Raw genomic sequence first — 18,031 nt, 5'->3', positions numbered from 1 at the left:
CCCCCCCCCCCCCCATCACTCAGGCCCACATTTTGCTGGGTTCTGACACCCTCGTCTCTGGGCAGAGCCAGGCGGCAGAGGACAGGCTGGAAGTTGGTCGGTTGCAATGTGGCAAGAGACACAGGGTGATCCAGGGAATCCCTCCTCCAGGAAGCCATCCTTGACTACAGGGCTGGGTCCAGGGCTCCTTGGGGGCTCTCCCAGCCCCCCAGGCTGCCCCAACCGTGGAGCTGACCACAAGGAATGGCTGTCACATGTCCCTGGCTGCTCTCCAACTGCAGGGCTGGGCACAGTGGAGGTGCCAGGAGGGAAAGGTTGAACCCAGGGCGTCGGCTCAGACACAGACCACCACGGTCAGAGGTGGCGCCTGAGCGGATGACACCCAGAGGGGGGCGCTGTGCATTCAGAGCCCTGAGAAGCAGGGGGGAGCAGGAGGGGTCCAGGTGAGGACACGCACAGGTATGAGCACGGAGAGTCTGGAGAAAGGGGTTGCCCCGCCCCCAACAGAAGCTCTGAGGCCTGGCACACCGAACGGGTCTGCAGAGAGGGCAGGGACAGACACACTGTTCAGGGGACAAGAGTGGCCAGGCTCTGCCACTGACTGACCACGGGAGAGGAAGTGGGCGGTGCCCAAGTCTCCCACCCACCCTGGTGCCAGAGGACGACGGGGGCAGCGGTGAGGGGGTAGACGCTCCACGGAGGTCTCTTCTCGGGAGTCTCGGTTGTGAACTCCTACACAGCCGTCAAGACCCAGCTCAGACGGCTCCCAGCATTGTTAGGTTTCTCCACCCCTCAGGGCCCCTGCTCTGGGCACACACAGTCCCTGACGTGTGGGGTAGCAGAGGCTTCCGGAGGGCGGGCAGGTGTAGACCCCCCGTGGCGGGGAGGCCGGGATGCTCAGGACGGAGGCTGGGGCCAAAATGGTGGCTTGGGGACAGTCATGGTAGGAGAGACCAGAGCACCAGGAGGAGGGCCCCCATAAGGCCTGCACACGACCGACAAGTGCCCGGCTAAGCCGGCCCCTTCACAGCCTCTTCCGGTCCCTGTCACAAGGTCCCTGATCCCGAATCCCCGTCTGAGGACTCTCTAGGTCTCATCTGTTCTGTCAGGCTGGGACATTTGGGGGCTGTGTCCGTGTCCTGTTTGGTGTCCCCCGTGCCACCAGCAAGGGCCAGCCGGGAGCTGCCTCTCACGGGGGGCGGTGGGCAGACTCAGGGGGCTGGCCCCGGCTGAGGAAGGCAGGGCCTCGTTGGGTCTGTGCCGGGCGCCAGGGGCACAGGGGCAGGGTGTAGACTCCCCTCCCCCAGGGGTGCTCTCGAGGCGGGGGCAGGCATGACAGGCCTCTCCCAGGAGCCAGACTGGAACCGTGGGGACAGGCACGCACTGGCCATCGACACGAGGCTCGAGGCCTCCGGGAGAAACGTGAGTGAACGCTTCGGCCCAAGGACGGCCACCAGAATGAGGGCTGCCCCCAGAACCCGTCCCGAAGGAGCTGGGTGTGGGCAATGGGAACTTCTGAGCACGAGGTGCTGAGGTGGCCTCGGGGGCCAGGCCCTGGCCTGTGCTCGGAGCTGCTGATTGGGCTCCACCCTGCAAGGGGCTCCCAGGGGTCCTCTCTACGGGATGGGGGCTGAGAGACACATCCGGGGCCTGTGCTCAAAGGGGGCGTGAGGGCGATGGGCTGGGGCCCGGGGTCCGGGACCGAACCCGTTGGAAAGGCCCACGGACAGGCAGGGGGCAGGCCTGGGGACCCCCAACAGCCCGCATCCAGCTCCCCAGCCAAGTCTCTCACACACACACACACACACACACACACACACTCCTCCGCGGCCGACACGCCCACCTTCGTCACCCGGTTCCAGGGCTTTGGGAACGAACAAGGCGTGATTCCAGACTCACATCAGAACAGCCTTTATTGAAGTCGAGCAGTGCACGCTGCAGCCTCCCGCCCGCCCGGCCCGCCGCTCGGGGCCCCGGAGTCGCCTGCCGGCCGTGGGGGCGGCCCTCCCGCGGGCACGTGTCGCTGGGCTCCTCGGGGAAGGCAGTAGGTTGTATAGTTATCTTCCGAGGGGGCAACATCACTGCCCTGAAACCACACAACCTACTACCTCACCCCGCCGGTGCCCGGGGAGCGGGAGGCTCCGATGTCCCGCCACTGCCCCGCGCCCAGCCCCGGCCCCTGCCCGGTGGTCTGCGGCCACCGGAGCCGAGCTGGAAGGCTGGGCAGGTGCAGGGCGGGAGTGACGACGCAGATGGCCCGTGGGCTTCCCCACACACAGTGAGGCCCACGCCCTCCACCTACGAGCCCTTGGGGGCCGGGGGGGTGGGTAGGGAGCGTGTGTCCCCAAGGGGCCAGACTCCGGAGAGCCTTCCTCCCGCTCTCCTGCCTGGAATGGCGAGTGGGGAGGAATGGGGCGGCCTCGGCCTCCCTCTCTGGGGGACGTCCCACCGCTGACCAGAGCCCAGATGCTGAGCCGGGCAGGTTGGGAAGGACATGGCGGGGGGGTGGGGTGCGCTAAGGTCGCCCGTGGGAGTCCCTGGGGGCCAGCCCTGCAACCCCAGCCAAGTCTCAGCTGCCCCTTGTCCTTCTGGGTGCACGGCTGCGCCCACTGGTGCCCACGGCCGGCCACGGGGGCGGCTCTCAGTGCAGTGTAGGGAGGGGGAGGGGGTCGGCTTTGGGCCCCGCCCCGCTCTGGACACTTCACACGGTATCATCTTCAATCCTCCTTGGTCCCCATTTCACAGACGGGGAAAGTGAAGCCCAGAGGTCAAAGGCGACCTCCCCGAGGTCACACGGCAAGTGGAACCCAGGCCCGCCCGACTTCCTGCCCGGCGGCCACCGCCCCCACCCTACCACGGCCGCTACCCATCCCCAACCTGCACCCGGATCTCCGCCCAGCCAGGGTCCCGGGTGCTGTCCATCGGCGAGATTACAGCCACTTCAGGAAAGACAGTAGATTGTATAGTTACCCAGAGCAGGGCAGAGCCCCAAACTATACAACCTACTACCTCACCCCAAAGGACCGTCGGTCGTGATGCAGGGACGGGCTTCGCGGCTTCAGAGGCACCTCCTGGAGGGGGCGGGAGAGCTGCGGGGGAGAGGGGTGGGGGCCAGGCCGGCGGGCGCCGAGGTCTCAGGGACTCCGGCAGGCAGGCCAGCAGGGGCCCCGGGCACCGCGTACTCCCCAGAGCCGCCGCGCAGAGGGTGTCCCGCAGGAGAAAGCCACCAACCAGAGGAAGGAGGCGAGGGGACGGAGGGAGGGGACAAGCATTGCAGTGTGGCTTGGGGCAAGCACTACAGGTGACCGGTCACTCCCACCCGGACGGAGCGGCCACCGTGTGGCCAAGGGACATCTGCTGCAAGGGTGACACTGGAAGGCTGTCACTTAGAAGCCAACATGTGGCAAAAAGGCGCCGTGTCCTTCTGGCCGCCCGCCCTCTGACAGCACAGCCTCCCCTCTCTGGCTGCCCGAGACGCGCGGGTGGCCTCAGGGCCTGCTCCCTCCACCCACTGGGCGGCGGGGGGGGGGGGCGGGTGTGCCTTCCCCATAGACTATGGTCACTCCGGTCCCGCTGTTCCAAGTGACCTGAGCTGTCCCCACTTCGGGAGACATCCCAGGACGCTGTTCTTTCTTTCCAAAGGGACCCGGCTCCCCTGGGGAAGGCAGCCGGGGCACAACCGTAGGCCCTGGAGGGCTCGGCATTCAGTGCCCGGAGGCACAGGCAGCCTGGATAAATGTCCACCATGGCCGCCACCTTGCCGGGGGCCCCCGAGGAAAAGCTGGTGAGGCAAGGACTACTGTCAGCCCATCTTGTAGGTGAGCAGACTGGGGCCCAGAGAGGTAACCTCACCTTCACGGGGTCACACGGCTGACAGGCAGCAGAGGGGAGGTTACGGCATTCTGCTTTCCGCCCAGCGGTATAAGGGCTCTGAGCTTCCTTCCACACCCCTCCTAGCAGGCTGCCTCCTCCAGGCAGGCCCCAGGCTGGGCCGTGCCATTTGGCCCTCACGGGCCTGGTGAAGCTAGGATTACTGATCCCTTTTTGCAGTGAGGAAACAGAGGCTCAGACCGGTGGGGGCCTCGGCCCCATGTGTGTGGTGGGGGCGGGGGGCTTGCTCTTGGGCTCTGCCGGGCTTGGCTTTTTGCCCCCTGCTGCAGACGGAGGTCTCATGCCCGGCCCCTAAGCACCCTGGGCGCCCACCCAACTGCGCTGTGGGGAGACTGACTGCTGCTGGTCCCACTGCTGGGGAGAAAACTGGCCAAGGCTCCCAGCCCAGGACTCCCCCGAACGTCCCAGGGGGAGGGACCCTGAGCACAGGCTCTGGGCTCCAGGGTCGGCCGCTGAGACACCCATGTGCTAAGGCTGCAGGGAGGGCCCAGCCCCAGCTGGGAGACATAGACCGCACGACAGGCCGGGCCGCGGGCCGGGCCCTGCGGGGTGGGGACAGACAGGGAGACGGGAAGAGACCCACATCCTGGTCCACCCTGGCGGTCACCACACGTACCCCCGCTTCATCCCCCCCCCTCCCCCCCGGCCCAGCCTGAGAAGCAGGTCGCTTGGCTTCCTTCGTTCGCCCTTTGTTCTTTTTCCAGGCTGGACTTACCGAGTGGCCTCTTGGGCCAGTGGCGGCGGCCGAGGCACATCAGGATTGCAGTCGAGGGCTGGTTCACGGCTGGCAGAGCCAAGGGGCTCCCTCAAGGATTCCTGGCCCCAGAGGCCCTCCAGACAAGGTGAGCCCGAGGGTAGCAGGTGCACCTGAGAGACAGAGCCGAGCACCCTGCTTGCACCCGCTCTCACAGACCAGGGCTCCTCCGGGCCACGTCCGGTAACCGTCAAAGGTTACAGCGTCACAAGCGCATGGTGGGTGGACGAAGCGCGTCGCCTGGGGGAGTGTGCCGGAGAGTGGCAGGAAAAGGAGGCGTGGCTTTGGGTGCAGGGCACGGCTTGGGCAAAGGTTTGGCAGTGGGACCGTTAGATCTCCGTCCAAGGACCCTCGTGGCTGACGGCAGGACCTGGAGACGAAGGGCAGGGGGACAGCTCCTCAGCCAGACTTCCAGAGCAAGGACGGCGGCAGAGGTGGGCGGTGCGGCCGGGGGTCACCCGTGCCGTCGCGTAAGTCACTGGGCGTGCACCCACGCCAGCCCCAGTCTGAGGCTGGGGCCACAGACTCACCGGCCTGTTTCCCGTAGGATGACCCGGCGAGGCCTCCCGCGGGCTCAGGCTGGGCCGGGCAGAGCGGGGCGGGTGGCGGGGGGGCCCTCGCAGGGTGGAGACCGCCTGGGCCCAGAGGCCCCGCCCTGACACCCACTCACCTCGAGGAAGGCCGACCGTGGACAGAAGCCCCCTTCTGGACACCGCTTCTCAACCTGTTGGGGATTTAGAGAAAAAGTAACAAGAATCAGGCGTGGGAGAAACACGCCCGCGGCCGCGCTGTGCCTCCTGCCCGGGCACACCCTACCAACCCTCACATCCCGCACTCCAGTGCCAGGGACATGCTCCCCGCAAGGGCCTGGAGACAACGGCCTCCATGGCCGCCGTGAGCTGGACGACTCTGTGTCAGAGAGGACCGAGACCCGGGCTTGTCCCTGAATGGTCAAGACCACCGACGTTCCCACGCCAAGCTGGCACGGATGTTCTGGGGCCTGGAGTTGGGAGGACCCAAGAGGGAGGAGCTGAGGTCCCCACTTTCCAGAGCTCTAGGCGGGCGGGGGCTCCTGCCCCTGAGGCAAGCAAGGCCTGGGGTCCTCCCAAGAGCAGAACCTCGAGGAAAGGGCTCCCAGGATCCGGCCTGAGGCCTCAGCCAGGACTTGCTCGAAGGATCACAGTCCCCTCTGGTTCTGGCCCATTCTGGCCAGGCTACTGTTCGGGACTGGCGTAAAGGGTGGGTGGGGGCGGGGAAGCCAGCAAGACACGTCCTCCAAGGAAAAGAAAAATGCCCAGGGCAGGCCTCCTCTGAGCCGCCGGCCCATCTGTCTCTGTCCTTGCTTGTTCTCTGCCGGGGACGACAGCCCCGGTTGTCCCAGCTCCTTGCCCACGAGGGCCCCATCTCCCGTACCATGGGCCTCTCTCACTGCCCACCCGGAAGCCTCGGGAGGCCCCCAAGGGGAATCCCAGCTCTGGGACCAGCTGTGCTCACGTCTGCGAGACCCGGCCCTGCGGCAGGTGGTGCTGTGGGTGGGAGCGGTGCCCACGGAGGAGGCGGGAATCCACTCTCCCCAGGGGCCTGGGGCGTGTTTCCTGCATACTCAACAGCCTGCTTCAAATTTCTCTAGGTGACCAGGAAGCAGGTATCATGACCCCCAGCAGGGTCCCCACTCTGGCTCTGCCCTTACCAAAACAGAGCTCACTCAAAACGCAGCTTTCTTTAGCCAACAGCTCCGGAGAGGGGGTTTTTTGGGTCAGGGGCAGGGTTTACATTTCTGGGTCGGTGACCCATGTGTGGAGACGTTTCTGAGCTAGCAGGAAAAAGGCCCCAACTCGGGGAGTCTGAGCTGGAGGGGAAGATTGGCCGGGTCCACCTGCCCGACAAGTCCCACGAATCACCAGCACCCTCGGCCTGGGGAGGAATCCCGAGACAGACCAAAGAGACCCTTCCCCGTCGGCCTGGAGGAGGGCCGGCGGCAGGGGCAGGAGCGCACTGTGAACGGGGCTCCCTGAGCAGGGCTGCGGGGGAGAGCGGTGGGCAGCGGCCCCGTCCCAGTCCCCCTCGGTGTCCGCTTGTGGGCAGGGTGCTGGGCGGGCCCCGGTGGGAGGGGCCGGGCCGGCCAGGGACAGGTGTGTGGGAGGCCTCGGCGGGCAGGTGGCCCTTTCAGGGCTGGGCGGATGTCTGGAGCAAGGGAGGCAGACAGACGGTGTCACCCCGCAGTCACCTCGGGCTTGGCTCGGGGCCACTGAGAGCCGGGAGCCCCCCCGTGGCTGCCCCCCGCCACTGCCGCCCCGATTAGGTTTCTCCCCATAAAGCAGCCAGTGTTTCTGCTCGGCAAGCCGTGCCAACAATGGAGTCTGGGAAAAAAGATGTGGGGGTGGCATCCGGGGGCCCGGGCAGTGGCGGGGGGGGGGGGGCGTGGGTCTGTCCCTGCAAACACGGCCCATAAAGTTCAGGAGACACGCGTACCAGGCAGTCTGACCGACGCGGGCAGGGGCCGTGTGCCCACTGTGGGCCTGGTGTGGCCAGGAAGCGGGGAGCCAGCCAGACCCTCACCTCTGGCACACAATTTATGGGGCGCCGAAACTCAGCGACGAGGACAAATTATTTTGAAGTAAAATTCTTAACATGAACGTGAAAATACCCATGACGTAAAAACCTCCAACCTAAAGACAGAACAGACCCTGGTTACTGACTCCTCCGCTCAGGGAATACGAGGCCCGGTGGCCTCACGGCCCCCAAAAGCCTGTCTGGGGGGGTGGGGCAGCAAAACCAGAGCTGGAATCCAAATTTCTCTGGCCCCAGGCTCTTTCCACGGCCCCGCTTACCTCTGGGCCGCAAAGGCCACACAGGTGGGTGACGCCTCCAGACGGAGCCCCGGCCCCAGCCCTCCTTCTGTCTCAGGGCCCCAAAGCGTTCTCTCGTTGGCACCTTCCCTGTCCAGCTTCCCCCACGGCTGTCGCCTCAGAAGACTGTCCCGCTCCAGCTCCTTGCTTTCCTGTCCCCAGAGGCCTCCGAGCTGGCGTGGTGAAGGTGGCCAGGCCTGGGGAAATGAGTGCTCCCCAGGGCAGGGGCCGGGCCTGCCGCGATGTCCTGAGCCTAGAGGAGGGCCAGGCATACAGAGGAGGCCAAACTGTCACTGCCACATTTGCCTGAGTTCGGAGGTCCCAGAAAGTACCACTTGGGAAGCCGGGGGGCTGGGGCTGGCGCTGCCCGGGGAGGCTGGCCAGCTCTGCAGACACACTTGTATCCACAGGGGCCGTGGGCAGGTGGGAGGAGGGGACAGCTGGCTCGGAGGTCCACCGGGTCACGGTCCGGGCCCCCTGCTCTGGCGGCGAGCCGTGGGCAAGTTGGTACCTCCGGCCTCAGCCGCCCGCCCTGTAAAGTGGGACCCGGATGCCGGCGGCTGTCAGAAGGAAGGGCAAGGTGCCTCTGTGCCCGGGGAGAAGGCGTCGGCGGGGGAGGCTGTTCTGTCCAGGGTTCGCTCAAACTCCAAAGGGAAAAGCACGAACGCAGAGCCCTCTCTGATCCCGAGCGTGTCTCCGTCGGGTGTCAGAGGCAACAGCGTCAGCCTCAAAGGCGCACGCGGACTTGGAATGTTCTCAGTTCGGGCCACAGTCTGGGTCACAAGGCGAGGAGCAGGGGTAAGGGAGGGGACTGGACGCACCCATACCATTAAAAACACCCAGCACGAAACCCCGCCCCGCAACAGCCACACCTGGCGGCCGCCCCCTCCGAGACGGTCGGTCGTTCCGCCGCGGGGCTCCCGGCAACTCCAGGAGGCTCTGCGCCTGGCCTGGCGTGTGGCCACCATCCCGTCCGTCCGGCAGGCCTTCCCCAGAGGGAGCCGGGGCGTGAGTAAACCTCACTTCGTGGTGATGGAATGTTCTCTCTGGGAACCGCAAGGAGAGAGCGTCTGGGAAGGGCCTGGGGCAGCGTCCAGCGGCCTTCGCAGCCTGAAGGGCTTGGCTGGGCCACAGGTGTCTGGGGAAGCCGTCTCGCAGCTCCCGGGGCCCTGCCCTGCTGCACGCCTGCTTTCTACCCCTCGACGGCGCGGAACTGACCCTCGGCGATGCAGGGAACACAGGCCGGGGCTTGCCCCCACGGCGCCCGCGTTACCCCGCGTGCTGCCTGAGAATCCGCACCAGCCCCTTTAAAAGGCGCCTGCTCTCCTCAAATGCCATTCCCTCCTCTACGAGGACGTTTCTACGAACCTCCTCTAGGAGGTCCACTGCCCTCTGACGGCCTCATGGCTGGGTACCACGGGTGGGCATCGACGCCCGGCAGGCCGGCGGCTCCCTTGCACCTGCCGAGGCCGGTGGAGTCCCTGTCCCTCCAGTGAACGGGCCCAGGGACAACCGCGTCTCCCTGATATTGCTCCCAGGCCCCGCAGCCAAGGCTGCCCGGATGCCGTGCGCCCACTTCCTGCCCGACCGACTCCCCTCTGTAGGGCGCTCCCTGCGACCCACTGGGTGCTGTCAGAGGGGCAAGCTTGCGAACGCTGTGCGCAGAACGAGAGCAGGAGGCACAGGAGGAGGCCGGAGGCTCTCTGACGAGGAGGGAGACGCCTGGTTGCTCCCAGCTCCGGAAAATGCCCTTCAGGGAAGCCGAGGTTCAGGGGATGTGGGTCCCGCGGAAGAGAGGACTGCGTAGGGCAGCGGGCTGGGCTGGAACGGGCTCACCCCCAGCCTGGTGCACCGAAGATTCTCGGCTGGCCCCAGCCCCACGGGAAGCCCGGCTGCAGAGCTCACCTCCTCCAGGAAGCCCCCCGTCCCTGCTTCCTGAGGACGGGCAGTAGCTGTGTCCAGACCGGAAACCTGACCGACCTCCATGAGCCCCGGGCCCAGCACGAGGCCCAGCCAGGGAGCCCGGAGGCTCCTCAGGCAGGTAAGGGGGCAGGGTGGCTGGTGCAGGACTGAGGGGGCCGCTGGTCTCCCCAGTGTGGCCTGAAACAGACGGGGCCCTGGTCACGGCAGGTCCGGGGAGCCCATCCCCACCCACTCGGGCGAGCGTCATTTCTAGAACTGTCCGTGCCGGCCCCGTGGCTGCCAGGACTCCCTCCAGGAGCATGGCTTTAATTACAGCTCTTCTGGGCTCTGGTCTACAGCATCTCCGTCTGCTCGTCAGGGGAGGCTGGGGGGTGGCGAGGGGGCCGGCGGGCTGGGTGAAGGGCCGGGGTTCCCGGACGGCCTTGCCAAGACTCTGGCTGGTGCCAAGCCCAGGGCAGCCGCGGCCAAGGCCGGGCTGGGGCGGGGGCTGCTGCTGGGCTCCGTCCAGGCCACTCGGGGCAGGCGGGCGGGCGGTGGTCTCCCTCCCTCCTCCCCCGCCGGCCACCCGCCCGCCTGCCTCAGACACAAAATGGCGGAGGGCTGCGGCGGCCATTTTGTGGAGCCCCAGAAAGACAAAGGCAGCCAATAGCCCGGGGCAGGGACCGGCCCCGCAGCGGCAGGGAGGGGTAATGTCCACTCTGGAAGTGCGGCCGCCTGTCCTGCGTGGAGGCCCAGGGGGACCTGGCCAGAAAAAGTTGGGGGGGGGCAGGCAGTGCCTTCTCTGGAAGCTTCCTCCTGCCCAAGCTCCCACCACCCTGAGCTTACCCTCTCGAGGGGCTCCGGGTGGTCTGGGAAGAAGCTCTTGCCCAGGGCGGTGGCACTGACGCTCTCCCGCCTTACGGAGGAGATGGCCCGGCTCGGGGCGGCGATGCGGGGAGGCAGGCGAGAGTGCAGGCTCATGGCCTCCTTCCACAGGAAAATCCTCCTTTGCCCCAGACCCTCGAAGGGTGGTCTTCATTTGCCTGGTGGCGGGGTGGCCTCTGACCAGATGGCCGGAGGGGCTGGCCCGCATTCCGGGGACATCCCAGCACATCCCACCCCGGGGTCCAGGCTGCCGGCTTCTTCCTGCCCATTGCTGGCATGCGCAGGGACAGCTGGCAGGACCGGCCGTGCCAGGGCAGCGCCGGGGGCGGGGACACCGGGGAGACCGGCCCCAGCCCCTCCCCGACCTCCCACAGCACCCAGGGCCCTGCCCGACGGGACCCCGAGCCACGTCCCAAACCTCGAGGCTCCTGTTCTGCCTCCGTCCGGTGACGGCCCACCTCCTGTTCGCGTCCCCTCTGGGGAGCCCCTGCCCACGTCCTGTGGGCGAGAGGCGCTGCCCCATCAAACACCCGCTGGACAGGAAGCCCCCTCTGCCGCACCGCCCGATGGGCGGTGGGTACACACCAAGGGCCCACGTCTTTCTGACTCTGTGCTGCCCGTGGTCTCCACACCTTTACCACGTCTTGCTCAGAACCCCAGATGGAAGGCAGATACACGCAGGACTGCTCCGGGGGCCCTGGGCCCAGGCACAGGCCACCCCTCCCTGCCTGTGCAGAGTGAAAGCCTGGGCCCAGACCAATCCCACTTTACAGATGGGCAGACTGAGGCCAGGGGTCCGGGGAGAAGGTCCTCACTCACACAGCTGGGGCCTTGTGCTCTGACGGGGACAGGCTGATCCAGAGCCAGGGGCAGGGCCTGTGTCAAGAAATTAGACAGTGAAGGGCGCCTTGGGGGCTCAGTTAGTTAAATGTCCGACTTCGGCTCAGGTCGTGATCTCGTGACTTGGGGGTTCGAGCCCCCGCGTCGGGCTCTGTCCCGACAGCTCAGAGCCTGGAGCCCCTTCAGATTCTGGGTCTCCCTCGCTCTCTGCCCCTCGCCCGCTCGCACTCTCTCTCTCAAAAATTAAATAAACATTTTTTTTTATAAAGGAACAAGACAGTGGGATTGGGAAGGCAGCCCCACACCTTTCCTACAGGGTGGCTGCTACCATAGGCCACGGCACGGCATGGAGGGCAGGGGCCACGGTCCCCATCACCTGCGTAACCACGGCTGTCCTGATTACACACGCCGGGTGTGAACAAAGCGCTGTCCTCACTGAGGACCACTCCCGGGAGCAGATTCTCCGTGGGAGCTGCCCCATGGGGATGAGACAGCCTCACAGCCCAGGTCTGACCCCCATTTTCCCAATACGACTGCAAACGCGTGTCCCCCTTCCCGGGCACGTGCTCCCCATTGGACACGCGGCCAACGCAAACCCCCAGCACGTGCGACATGCCAGGCACTGACCTGCGTCCATCCCGCTGAGGGCCTCAGTCAGTCCCCGTTACAGCCTGATCTGCCGAGAAGGGACCGGCACAGAGAGGCTAAGGCACTTCCCCACGCTCACACAGCCAAAGACAGGCATCCTGTGCCTACGGCACTGGGGAGCGGAAACCCACAGACGTCTCCACTTACGGAGCCCCGGTCACACAGCTGCTAAGAAGGACCAGACTCCTCTGTACTTGGGGGACCCTAGGAAGCCCCACTTCTGAGATGTTTGCCTTCTCTTCCTCAAGGTGGCAGGCTGTTGTGGCGTCCCCGATTCTCCAAGGCCGCCAGGCTAGGTGAGCGTTGGTGGTGCTGGAGAAGAGAAGCTCGGACCCAAGCACGCCAGAACAGGGAGAGCAATCGGGCTGCTGAAGAGCGGAAGCCTCTCTTTTCCCACCAGAGCCGACCAGCTGGCCTTCCAGCACCGTAGTATCTGGGGAATAAGGCCTCCAACCAGGGGGGGTCCAAGGCCAAGCATCCAGCCAAGCCCAGACCTGGGGGAAAATGGCACCTTGGGTTGCACTCTATCGGAAAGTCTCTTTCGACACCCCCCAGCCCACCCTGGGCCCCACTCCGGTGAGGGCCTGAGCTGGAGGCCCCGGCCCCGGCCCCCCGCCCGCCCCCCGGGGAGGCTGCCTCTTAGGATCCAGCAGCCCGACAGCTCAGGGGGACCCCGACGCTTCAGGGAGGCCACGCGCTCCTGGAACCCAGACAGACGTGCTTCTCAGCAGGTTGGGCCAGGCCCCTGCTCTGCTGCTGGGCGGCCTTGCGGTCTGGGGCTGGCCCCTTGACCTCCCTGAGCCTCTGTCCCCTCCCCCCCGGGAAAGTGGCACCGAGACAACCGCCCAGCAGGGCCGACGGCACCAGCGACGGCACTGGGGGGAGGGGCGCCCAGCTCAGGGCCTGGCACCAGAACGGGAACTGAATCGCAAGTCGCTTTGTCCGGTGGAGCTCGGAGAGCAGCAAAGCGTTTGCTGCTTCCTTCTCTCCTCACGTCTCAAGGTTAACCATTCCCGGCCAGCGCGCTGCTGCTCAGAACCAGTAAGAAGCACCGAATGAAGCCCGTCATTCTGCATTTTGTACTTGCACTGGGACCAAAAGGTCAGACGCAAGGTATTTTTTAAGGCCTTAACTTCTGAGTAAATCAAGGCTGGCTGGACGTTTAGCGTCAGAACAAATTCCTGCTTCTCCTCGGCCGTGGGCACCAGACTCGGGTCAGCCCCGGAGCAGGCAGATACGGCTCCTCAGCGTGGCTCTGCCGTGGGGTGTCGGGCCGGTGACCCCGGGCCTCACTTTTCCGTGAACCCCCGTCTGTGTCAGCTTCGGAAGAACACGGCAGCCTGTCCACCCACAGGCAGCCGGGGTGCTGGGGAGGGCAGGGCCACGTCCCTTCAGAGAGCAGGCCACCACTGGGTGCCGAGCAGAGGCGCGTGGCTGCTGTCCTCACCAGGCGTGGAGGAGACACTAGGGGCTCAGTGCAGGGGAAGGGACTAGAGACGGAGGGAGCCTCCCGTGCCCAGACCTCTCCCCATTCGGGGCCAAGTCTGGGCAGACCTCAAGGAGAACAGTACTGGGTCAGTTCAGAAAGAGCCCACTCACCAAGTCACCGTCCCCCCATAAACCTTTGGTGCCCCCAGCCCAGCGTCCTGAAGGGGCTCCATCATCCCAACAACCCCCCAGGGCCACAGGTGAGGCCAGAGCTGGGCTATTCGCAGCCCCCGGCCTCCGTTTCTAGCTGGACAGAATGGAGATGATGAACCCCACCTTGCTGGTGATGCTGGGGCTACAGGAGGGCGTGAGTGCACACGGGAGGGGCGCCCTCCCCTCTGGCCCGGGGCATGTTCTCACCCCTGCAGTGAGTGGCCGGGCTGTACAGTCATCCTGGTGACCACTCAGGCTCTGGATGAGCACAGAGCAAGCACCTACTGTATGCATCGGCCCGGTCTTCTGTCCCCTGCACAGTATGGGGGGTGGTACAGGTCCTTCCCCGGGAGAGCCCGCTCCTCCAGGCCTGTCCTTCTCCGCCCACAACCCTCCCCACGTCACCTGGGCCTCGGCTACTGTGTACGGACCCCATCGTCCTGGTCCAAGAGCCCTTCTGGCCTCCCAGGCGGGCCGGCCCTGCCTCCTTCGACCTCCGCCCACGGTCCTGGGGACACACCCTTGCGGCCTCCTGCTTGCATCTGTCAGGGCTTGGGGACTCAGGACCCGAGTCTGGTGCCCGCGTCTGTATGAGGAACGAACCTCCGGGGGCCTGGGTTTCATTTGGAGCCTGGAGGCTACCTGCAGCCAGCGGGCATTGGGGGATTTCGCAGCGTGCGCCCGGGAAAGCACCTGGACTAGATGGCCTTGGGCACAGCCCAGGAGGCCCTGGGGACATCTGGGACCAGCTGCACCCCCAGGCCACCCCCCCCCCCCAGCTTCCTGTCGCTCTGCTCCGTGGCTCCTCTCTTCCTGTGCCCTGCCCTGCTTTCTCTCTGCCTCCACTCTGTCCTTCCCCTTCCTCTGGTAACCCCCCCATGTCCCCCTTTCCCTCTGTCCCACGTCCTCTGGGGGCCTCCCCCTCTCCCCACCCACATTCCACCCCCCATCTCGGGCACCGGCTGGCGCCCGCTCTGCGTGCAGACACAAAAGCCCCGGGGGCCGCGTCTGCAGAGTCTTGCGGGCAAGCTGGACCTATAAACACACGAGGCCCAGATGGCAGAGGGGTCCTGAGCCCAGACACAACAGCCTGGGGTCCTCTCCACCCAGACCCGGGAGGCAGGCCTGCCCCTGGCCATGGCAACAGCGGGGGAGGGGAGGGGACGCCTGTCTGGCCCACATGGCCCCACTGACTCCCCAGGAGGCTGGAAGCAGCCGAGTGGGCCCTGCGGCCTGCACCGCGGGCCGGCTCTCAGGGGGGGCGCGGGGCGTGGGCAGGGGGCCTCTGGGCACGACAGGCCTCCGCCAGGGCCACGAGGCCGCCAGGATAGGGAGTGGCAGGCCGGGGCCCCCTCACCTGCTGAGCCCCTGAGCTCTGCCCACTCCACAGACACTTCCAACAGTCCCCAGCAGCTGGCCCGGGCCCTCCCACCACGGACCCCCGAGACAGATGGCGCCTTGCAGAAGGAGCTTCCCTCGGCTTCTGTGCAGAAGGGAGCCAGAGAGATGGGCCTGAGTCCAGCTTCCCGGGGCAAGAGACCAGGGCAAGCCCCTGGCTTCTGGCGGACCTTGGTCCCTCGGCTACGGAGAGAGGCTGGTGGCAGGTCAGGGCCGACGCTGGAGCAGGCCCAGCTGAGCGTGCAAAAACGTGAGTACCGCCAGCCCGCTCCTCTGTCCTCCACTAGCCTCCACGAGTGTTACGTGCGTGCGCGTGTCCCGCTCCAGACGTGCCCGGCCCCGGGCGGTACCTGGGGGGCGGGGGAGCCCCGACTTTCAATGTCCAAGGTGCTGCACTGACCTGAGGGTGGTGCACGGCCAGTCGTCTGAACGTCAGGGGTCACTTGCAGAACAAGGTGACGGGACGCAGGGGTGAGTCCTGGAAGGAGAGAGATGCTATGTGAGTCTCGGAAAAGAGCCCCCCAGGATACATGCGGTGCCCTTGCCCCGACCCACCCTGGCCGGAGAGCCTGTGAGGTCACCTCAAGGGCCCCAGCTGTGACCGTGTGCCCCAAACACTGGGAACGGAACACCCCGATTTTCTGGGGTCGTCCGTCTCTGGGCCGCAAACGTGCGGACTCAGGGGCCAGAGACGTACGTTCGCCATCAGCCTCGGTGAGGCCTGATGGCTTGGCCGGGGCCCCTCACTGCCTCTGTCTCAAACTAGGCTTTTCGGGTTGGGGACAGTCAAGTGACAGAGCGCGTGAGGCGCTGGCGAGGATGAGGGGACCACGGCCGTGCTGAGCATGAGGGAGGGCCCTCCTCTCCCCCCGCCCTCGTCTGGGGCTTTGGGGCATCCTGGAGCGTCACCCCGCAGCTCTCTTGGGATCACTGGTGCAGAAAGCGCTCTCTGAACGTCACTTCCTGCAAGGGATAGTCTTTTCCTCCTTGCTTGGGACGCTAGAAGTTCAGAGCTGAATTTACAGGTCCCCACCGGCAACCGGCAGACTTCTACATGACTTGGCTTCTGCTAGGCCTAACTTCGATTTTCCCTCTGCCCTAATTTCTTCGGCCGTTTGTTTTTGTTCTTCTGCATTGTCTGTGTTGCTCGAAGCTTCAACGTAAACGTACACACCTTTGGTAGTTCCACGCCTATTTATGTATGTGGCAGGACAGAAGCAAATAGAATGTGAAGCACCTTCGTTCCCTCTCTGCCCGCGTGACCAGTGGGGGCTGCGTGCACAGGCTTCATCTGTGCAAGTGGTGGGTTGTGTCTGTTCCCAAGCCAGACGCCCCGCCCCGCCCCCTTCTTGGCCAGAAAAACAGGCTCCCTCTTCCGCTTCTGTTGGTGCCGAGGGGGACGCACAAGAGGTCTGGATGCCCCTTTTGCAACAGAACCCCAGGGAGAGGCCACGGCTTCCCCGAGACCACACAGCAGTGAGGGCCAGGTGGGGCCGGGCCCCAGGAGGTTGGATCTGGATACTGGGGCCCAGTCCCCTGCAACGGTGTGGCCACTCCCATGAGCCCTCAGGGCTGGCAGTGGCTGTCCCAGGCGGAACGTGGGTTTGGAGGTGCCGTTCCGGAACACTGCAGAAGGCATGGACAGAGAGCCTCGGGGGAAACAGCCAGTCTGGAACCCCGGCCGGCCCCACGCAGCCCCTGCCACGGGCGGGTGCAAACAGACCCGGGACCGCCACACAGAGCTGCTCAGATCACGGAGACCTCTCCCCACATGGATGTCTCCCCAAGGCTGTGGATCTGACCGGAAGCCTGTGGCCGTGGCCACGGCAGGCCTGGGGTCCAGCTCCTGGGGCCCGGAGACCCCCCCGGCTGCCTCAGAGATGCTGCCGACGAGGCCCCTGGCCGCTTGGGGCGGGGGCTGCCCACGAGTCCTCACGCTGCCTCAATTCACCGTCTCCCCTCCCGCAGCACCAGAACACGTAAACGGGAAATAACGGAGGGAGGGGACCGGACCCTGCTGGGCTGCAGCACGGAAAGAGCCCGGCACGGCCCAAACACCCGGAGAGTTTGCTGCCTTTGAGTGAAGTATAACCCACCGTGCTTCTTGGCTGCGTCCCGTGTGCAAAGACTTTTGTTCCATCCCCTGGGCTTTCTCACTGAAGCCACGCGTGCTCTGGGATTTACTTTGTGTCCCCAACACTCCACCAGGAAGAACGCCTACCCTGAGTCTTAGGGATGAGTAAACTGAGGCCGCAAAGGAGCCGTCCAGTCTGCCGGCTCGCAGCTGGGGCCGGGCGCGCCCGTCACCCCCACCGCCGCAGGTGCCGACGGTCAGAGCTGGCTCAGGAGAGTCTCTGTGCCAACAGCTTGGCCCTCCTGGCCCTCCCTGATCCCGTCTGCTTCGAGGAGGTGACTCAGAGACTCGGGCCGCAGGACTGAGAGGCACGGGCACACGGCAGGCCAGGGAATCCTATGCTCCGCTCACACCTCACTTCCGCCCTGGAAGAAGGATCTCATCCACCTGCCAGGGGCTCTGGGCAGGGTGGGTCCTGCTGCCGGAATCTTCTGAAAGATGGGCTCACGCTCCCCTCCTGGCCAGGCCGCCCGCCTCCAGGGCTGCCCCCCCGCCCCGGCCCAGGACAAAGACCATCTACCTGGGCCACGCAGTCCTGGAGTGTCCCCCAAAGGCCCCCATGGGTCCCGCTTCCGTGGGGGTGCTCTGGGATGAGGCACGTCCCAGAAGACACAAGGTGACCGAGCAATCAGCCGGGCAGGCCCTGGGGGCACGTGGCCCCGAGAATGGGACGGGGCTCAGCGTGACCCTCCCCCCCACAACCACCCACAGATGGGCCGGGCCCACCGCGCACCGCGGGCAGGTGCCGAAGCGCCCGGAGGTTACCGACTGCAAGGAAAGCCTCGTCTGACCGCCCTGGTCTGGACTCCCACCCAAAACTGAGCCCCAACCACAGGCTTCCTTGCAGCCCAGCCGCACACGGCTCCAGTGTCTGCAGGGAGAGGCCCGACGGTGAGGTTGCCATCACAGTGTCTCCACCCCCTCGCTCCAGCCCTGCACTGGCACCTGCTGTCCCCTGGGCCCGGAACGTTCTCCTGCCATCAAACACCTATCCCTATACCCATCGTTCAGGTCACTCTTCCAGGGATGCCGCCTGGGTCAGAGTGGTCTGGGGGTCCCCTGCAATCAGCTCACAGAGTCCCGCCCTGC

At 65.9% G+C, this 18,031-nt stretch overlaps 1 long non-coding RNA gene across 1 annotated transcript; it reads right to left on the bottom strand.

Moving 5' to 3' along the window:
- Positions 1 to 3,046: 3,046 nt before the first annotated feature.
- LOC125919710 (uncharacterized) lies at positions 3,047 to 17,374 on the bottom strand. The gene is made up of 3 exons (XR_007456877.1): positions 15,209 to 17,374; positions 5,316 to 5,369; positions 3,047 to 5,015 (listed from the first exon to the last, which is right to left on the bottom strand). It is a non-coding gene; the product is annotated as an uncharacterized LOC125919710 (long non-coding RNA).
- Positions 17,375 to 18,031: the final 657 nt, after the last annotated feature.

Source organism: Panthera uncia, chromosome B4, assembly GCF_023721935.1.
Source record: "Panthera uncia isolate 11264 chromosome B4, Puncia_PCG_1.0, whole genome shotgun sequence".
In the NCBI taxonomy this organism is placed as follows: domain Eukaryota; kingdom Metazoa; phylum Chordata; class Mammalia; order Carnivora; family Felidae; genus Panthera; species Panthera uncia.
Note: the sequence above shows the minus strand (reverse complement) of the source record. Positions and strands in the feature narration are given on the sequence as shown.